The sequence below is a fragment of the Eptatretus burgeri genome, chromosome 1 (genome assembly GCF_056783735.1).
Source record: "Eptatretus burgeri isolate ZD-2024b chromosome 1, Ebu_testis_v1, whole genome shotgun sequence".
Classification (NCBI taxonomy): domain Eukaryota; kingdom Metazoa; phylum Chordata; class Myxini; order Myxiniformes; family Myxinidae; genus Eptatretus; species Eptatretus burgeri.
In genome coordinates, this window is record NC_140961.1 from 63,194,340 (window position 1) to 63,201,839 (window position 7,500).

A 7,500-nucleotide genomic window follows, 5' to 3' on the forward strand; every position below is an offset into this window, starting at 1 on the left:
TCAAACTTTTCTTACTGGGTGCTTGAGGCCTATCCTTGAGGCTTGAGGCCTACCTTTTGTTCCCCTCGGTGTATGATCGTATTTATTTGTTTTTTCTCCCCATTATCTTCAATTTCTATCTCTCGCACTTTCTTAACGTCCCCCATCCCAACGAATCACTCTATTTCTTATCTAAAAAAGAAAAAAAACCGCTACCTTTCTCAGATTCTTCTTCTTCTTCATCTGCTCTTCTTCTTCCTCCTCTTCTTCTTCCTCAATTTTTTCTCCAACATTTCCATGACCTAATCTGTTGAAAACTCTCTCAAACATTAATAATAACAAAAATGATCTCTTACAATGGTTCATTTTCCTGTTTCACACGTGTGGTACTCTTTACTGTATCAGAATGCACTACTCTTCTGCTATTTAAACAGACTGCTCTGAATTCGAGCTTTCCTTCATACCTTGCCGAAAAAATCCAACTGTTACATCATTTCTTCTCTCCATTCTCTGCATTCGCCTTTATTGCATCCCTCAAGAAATGTGTTTAATCGCATAACTGACCTAAAACTTTAAGAACCCCCAGTTTGCTATGAATGTTCGCTTTCCTTCAACCATTCTTTTTTTCCAACTTCAGTGCCAACTCACTCCTCTCACCCCTCACTCTCAAAGCAACCATCCCACTCTTCTCCCTCGAAGTCTCCCTCTCACCTCTCTCAAAAACTACCCCCCCCCATCTTTCTCTCACCATTCATCCCCCTCACTCATCCTTACCAAAGTTGCCCCCCCTCTCATCCACAAAGCTGTCTCCTTCCACTGCCCTCTCACCTCCATCTCTTCACACCACCTCCTCAAATCCTCAACTGCCTTCTTCCCCCTCTCTTGTCCTCTCTCCCCCAGCACCACAGAGCCTTTTCTGCTCCTCATTCGGCCCCCTTCCCTAGCTATTCTGCAATCCCCCATACTCTTTCAACAACACTCCTTACTTCCCCCCCCCTCGTCCCTTGTCCTACCTTCCGCCTCCCCCACCCCCTGCACTCAAAGCCTCCTCCCCTACCTCTTCATTAAAAGTATGGACCTCAAATATCCGGGGCCTTCGCTCAAACCTTTCAGATCTTTCCATGCAGGTTGCCACTGACAAACCAGACATAATCTGCCTAACAGAAACTTTCCTCCCCCAAGACGTGTCTGACTCTCAAGTATCTCTCCCTGGTTACTCGCTCCTCCGGTTTGACAGACCTGAGCCTCGCCCTGGTGGAGGAGTTGCTCTCTTCATCAAAGACTCTATTCCTCACTCTCCATGCACTGCCCTCACTCCCCCACACCCCCAGGAATACCTCTGGCTACGGCTTCCCCTAAACTCCCACCTCATGTTTATATGTGTACTGTACCGTCCACCTAACAGTGATGACTCCATCTACACCTCACTATCTGAAAACATGCACCAACTTCTATCTTCTCATCCAAACTCTCTCTTCCTCATATGTGGTGACTTCAATTGTCATCATGCCAGTTGGCTAGGTATGGGTACCTCTCTCACCTGTCATGGCACCTCAGCAAAAGCTTTATGTGACTCATTGGGACTGACTCAATCGGTCAACTTTCCTACCCGCATCTCAACCAATGGTACTCCATCTCTTCTGGATCTGATTTTGACAAAGTTCCCTGATAATATCTGCTGCTCTTCCTCAGATCCAATCGGTTCTTCTGACCACGTCCTTGTCAAAGTGGACATCTCTCTGGCTTTTTTCAGAGAACCACCTCACTGCCTTCGAGTCTGGCATTTCACTCAAGCCGACTGGCAGGGTCTCCAAGCAGCCCTCAAACTTATAGACGTCTCCTATCTCTAATTTCTCCAACATCAACTCATCCTGGGAATTCTTTCAAAGAAACTTGCTCTCCCTCATGCACAGATTTATCCCCTCTCGTCTTCATTTGTCCTACCCTTCCTCCCGCCCTTGGTTCACTGAAGCTTATGGTGAGGCAGTTGTCCTGAAACAACTTGCCTTTGCCTCATTTAAGCAAACCCAACTGAGGGCAATCTCAGTTCCTTCCATAAAGCTCAGAACAAGTGTGTATCTAGCCTAAGGAGAGCCAGAAAACAACATCTTTCTCATCTCAAGTCTGAACTCTCAAACCTCTCTCCCTCCTCGAAATCCTGGTAGCATCTAATCAAATCTGTTTCTGGTGTATGTTCCCCCTCCATCCCTCCCTTAACTCAAATGGCAGCACTGCTGATACCGCACTTGAAAAAGCTGAATGCCTAAACTCGGTATTTGCAACTAATTATTGTGTCCAAAACCCATCACTTTCTCTTCCCACCTTACCCAGTCGCACCCAACTGCCCCTGGACTCTGTGTACTTTTCTCCTGACAAGGTGGAGAGCTTGCTGTCAAACCTTGACTCAGATTCTGCAACTAGTCCAGATGGCATCAGCCCACGTGTCCTCAAAGCCTGCTCTTCTGCTCTTGCTCACCCTCTCTCTGTTCTATTCACCCTCTCATTTGCTCAAGGCCATCTTCCATCTGCTTGGAAATCAGGAAACATCACTGCCCTGTACAAAAAAGGTGCAAAAACAGATGCCTGCAACTACATACCAATCAGCCTTCTCCCAATCATCAGCAAGGTTATGGAATCCATCATCGCTTCAGACATCAAATCCTACCTCTTCTCCAATGGCTGGATTTCTGATCATCAATTTGGTTTCAGACCAGGTCACTCGACCCTGGATATGCTGCTTCTGCCCTCCCAAAAATGGATGGAAGCCCTCAATGTCAGACAGGAAATCCGAGCCGTATCCCTGGATATATCAAGTGCTTTTGACACAGTCTGGCACCCTGCCCTGTTCGCCAAACTCTCTTCCTATGGTATCCAAGGACATCTCCACTCATGGCTCGCAGACTTCCTCTCCTGTCACAGTCAACGTGTGGTCCAAAATGGAGTTCTTTCATCTGCCCTTCCTGTCCAGGCTTGAGTTCCTCAAGGTAGTGTTCTGGGCCCTGTTCTTTTTCTGGTTTTCATCAATGATCTCTCCGACTCTCTGGAAAATCTTCTATATCTCTTTGCTGATGACTCCACCCTCTGCCGTACCATCGGTCATCCCTCAGACCGGCAAGCAGCAGCTTCTTCGCTCACTGCTGATCTGGATAAAATCACAAACTGGTCCAACACGTGGAACATGTCTTTCAATCTGGAAAAATCTCACACTCTCATTTTGTCTCTTCGAAAGGACCGATTAGAATATGCCCCCATCCACTTTCTCAACAATCCTATGGAAGAAGTCCTTTCTTTCAAGCTTCTGGGTCTCACTATCGGCCATGACCTTTCCTGGGAAAGCCACATTTCAAACCTCGCCTCCAAAGCCAGTTGCCGACTGGGAATCCTCCATCGTGCAAGGTCCTTCCTCGGCCCATGTGAGCTCCTGACCACGAACAAAGCTTTTGTCCGCAGCCTGATGGAGTACTGCTCTCCCCTCTGGGCTGGTGCTCCTGCCTCCCACCTTTCTCGGCTTCCCGCTGCAGAAACCAAGGCATTTCGGGTCTTTGGCATCTCCCGCAATGAGGCTGAGTCTTTGAGCCTCTCACTCAATCACCACAGGATGGTCGGTGGTCTTTCTGTCTTCTACCGTCTCCTCTCCAGCCTCGCCCCCCTGCTCTCTCTGCGATTTGTCCCCACCACATTTCCGCAGGGCGCTCAAGGTCCGCCAACAAACCCGTTCTGGTAAAACTACCAAAATCACAAATCACTGCTCACCTTCACTCTTTCATTCCTCTTTTTTTCCCGCCTTTGGAATGAACTCCCTCACTCTATTCATTCCCATTCTTCCCTCCAGGCCTTCAAAACAGCTGTTCACCACCATCTCTTATCATCCCCCATACAAATCCTTGAACTTTTCTACCCCGATAGTCCACCCAAGCCCACCTCCTTCAAATTCCCTGCTTTCCTTCCTGAACGTCCCTCTAATGTCCATCTTCTAGTCCCCATGTTCCCCATCCCATCCCTCTCCCTTCCACAAATCTCCAAATGTCTCTGTTCCCCACTATTTTGTCCTTCCCACTCCCTCCCCTCCTGTCTCATGCCCCTCTTGATATGCTTTGTGTGTTCGCTCTCATACGAGCCTCGACAAGGTATACAAAAAAAACAACATTAACCACATTAGGCTCAAATATATATATATATATATATATATATATATATATATATATATATATATATATATATATATATATATATATATATATATATATTCTTCTTCTTTCGGCTGCTCCCGTTTGGGGTCGAAACAGTGGATCATCCGTTATGATCCGCATCATGATTTGGCACAGGTTTTACGTCAGATGCCCTTCCTGACACAACCCTGGTCACCTCTTACGACACAGGGATAGAATATATATATATATATATATATATATATATATATATATATATATATATATATATATATATATATATATATATATATATATATATATATATATATATATACAGTGGGACCCGCTTAATAGAATCACTTTGGGCCGGACAAATTTGATTCTAATAAGCGGGTGATTCTAATATCCGAGTTCACCAGAGTTGTGGAGTATCAAGCGGATCAAATGTCGAGTACACATACGGAGACAAATACTCAGCATTTAGTTTGATTTATATGACACACTTGCTCAAAACAATGTAACTTACTACTGAAAATAAAACAATTACACATACAGTACATATGTACTTTTCAAAGCAAAACAACATAGGTTTGTCGATGAGCCTACTCTGTAATGAAAAAATTGTCGATTGTTGCCTGCTTTAACGAGTCTGTGGCAATGGCGGTGACCTCCTTGTCAAGTTTGCGCAGGAAGGCCATGTCACTGAACCCATGTGATAGCAAACCAAGCCTGATCGTCTTAGCTGCAGACATCATTTCCTTGATGGTCGGGACAGAGATCTCCTCTTCCTCCTCTTCCTCCACTTTAGTGTCGGCGTCATAGTCTGCGTCAGTAGCAATTCCCATTTCGCGTTGGACTGCCGAAACGATGGCTTCGTCTGTGACATCATCGTCTGTGGTTTGGAGAGTGGCGTCCATGTTGACGAAGTCCTGCCATTGGTCGGGATCCATTTGAAGAGGGTTGGATAACTCGTCGTCGTCATTGCTCTCGACCCTTTCGCCTTCGCTTGCCGCTCCAATGAAAATTCCTCCTTTGCGCCAGCAGTTCACTATGCTGGTAGTCTTCACATCATTCCATGCTGCGTCCATAAACAGCATAGCGTCGAGGATCCTTATCTTTTTCGCCAAGTCACTCGCTGTCATTGCTCCATCCTCGTTGTCAATCTCAGTGAGCACTTTTCGTAGCATGGCACGGCGGTAATGAGCTTTGAATGAACGGATAATTCCCTGATCTAACGGTTGAAGAACAGAGGTTGTGTTCGGCGGGAGAAATGCCACAGTAATGTTCGACAGTTGAAGTGATTGGGGATGTGCCGGACAGTTGGCGATGAGAAGCAACGCTTTCTGGTCATGACGCCGAAGCTCGCGATTCCACTCATCGAGCCATTCAGTGAAGAGGAAACCTGTCATCCATGCGGAGGAATTGGCTCTGTAGCGAACTGGAATTGTTTTGAGGCCTTTGAAACACCGTGGATTCTTGCTTTTACCAATACCGAAAGGAGGACGCTTAGCACCAGTCATCGAGCAGCAAAAAAGCACCGTGATTCTTTCCTTTGGCTTTTTCCCACCGCAGTGCTGATCTCCCTTGAAGAGGAATGTTCCATCTGATAAGGCCCGAAAATACAACCCGGTTTCGTCAGCATTCCAGATCTCATCAGCCGTGAAGCCTTCTACGAGATCCGGAAACACGTGGTCCAGCCATTGTTGTTTCCCTCCTACGTCAGCCGCCGCTGCCTCTCCGTGAAGTTTCTTGTGGACGATTCCATGTCTTTTCTTGAACCGGTCAATCCAGTCGTTTGTCGCACTGAACTTCTTGTTGTTGAACTTTTCCGTGAACTGAGCCGCTTTCTCCCGCATCAGAGGTCCAGAAAGCGGTGCTTCCTTTTCTCTAGAAGTTTGAATCCACTTGACCATTGCTGATTCGACATCGGGTGCGTTGCCGCTTCGCTTGCGTTTCTGACAAGAAGACGAATCCACTTGACCTTTCAGAATGGCCTCTCGATCTTTCAGAATCTTGCATAGGATCAGCTGGTTAATTTCCAACTTGTCTGCAGCTTCTCGTTGGCTCATTCTGGGCAAAGCATCATAGTCCCTCAGGATTTGTGCTTTATCAATGTTTGAACGATCCGTCCGCTTTCGTTTTCTGTCCATCGTGGAAATGACGACACGCCTAGTGCTTAGACTGCAGCTGTCAGCCGTCTGCCTATCTGTACAATGACTACCGAAATCACTGTAGTGGCATAGCGTTATTTTTAGCGTGACGTCAGCCGCCTGGAGGCAAAAGTTGGAACTGTGCGGCCAGTAGGCGCTGAACTGTCGAAGTGGATGGCCAGCAGCTGATTCTATTAAGCGGGTTTTTGATTCTAATAAACGGGAAAAATTGTGTACATTTAGATACAATTGAATCGGTCTCAACGATTTTGATTCTATAATACGGGTGATTCTATTAACCGTGATTCTATTAAGCGGGTCCCACTGTATATATATATATATATATATATATATATATATATATATATATATATATATATATATATATATATATATATATATATATATATACTAATAAATACAATATCAGCTTTAGCCTTGGTATAGTAATTTGCGAATTCAATATCATGTTCTCTTGATACGCTGATGGTAGAACCATCATTTTCAACACATAATTTTAAAAATTCAACATTTTAAATGGTTTTAAAATTATACCGAAAAAGTCTCCATTGCTTTTCAGATTAAATAGAAGATATAGTCCTTTGTAATTAAAGTCTTGCAATTGGAACATCTGCGAAACACATGTATTAAGGAATTTAATAACCTCAACAGGTGGAGGAAGCCAATAACTGTCAAAGTATTATTTGTGCACGATGAAGAAGTTATCTTTTGGAAATTTTGAAGATACAAACCCATTGAGAGTCATTTTCATCATAACTGTCGTTGTTTATAAATCCAATTTAGTTGTATTTTTAAACGAGTAAAGATTCACCTGTGAATTTTAATAATTAATCTTTCATGCATTTACTTCTATCTTCCATCTCTTTGCAAATTATCTTAGAAATCTTAGAAAATTCCAGATTTATTGATGTGTTCCTTCCAAATTATTTCTGCGGTTGATTAATTTGAAATTTAATTTTCATTATCACCAACTTCCTTTCGAAGTTTATAATCTATGTTAATCTTTGAGGAGTTGAACTTTTGCAAGTTAATTTCAGAGTTTTTTTTGTTTTTTTTGCCTTTTACAGATTCTACAGCTTGTACAAGAGATGTCACACACACATATGACGCACTCACATGCAGACAGACAGCTAACAACGCAGGACTTGACATCAGACAAATACGGCTATTGATCTTGGGGAAAGTTCCTTCGTGGAAAA

The 7,500-nt window shown here is 44.2% G+C and overlaps 1 protein-coding gene across 9 annotated transcripts in view; it reads left to right on the top strand.

The window, feature by feature from the left end:
• The window catches only part of LOC147034598 (roundabout homolog 2-like), a 543,037-nt gene that overhangs the window by 327,780 nt on the left and 207,757 nt on the right, over positions 1-7,500 (top strand). The window lies entirely within an intron of this gene.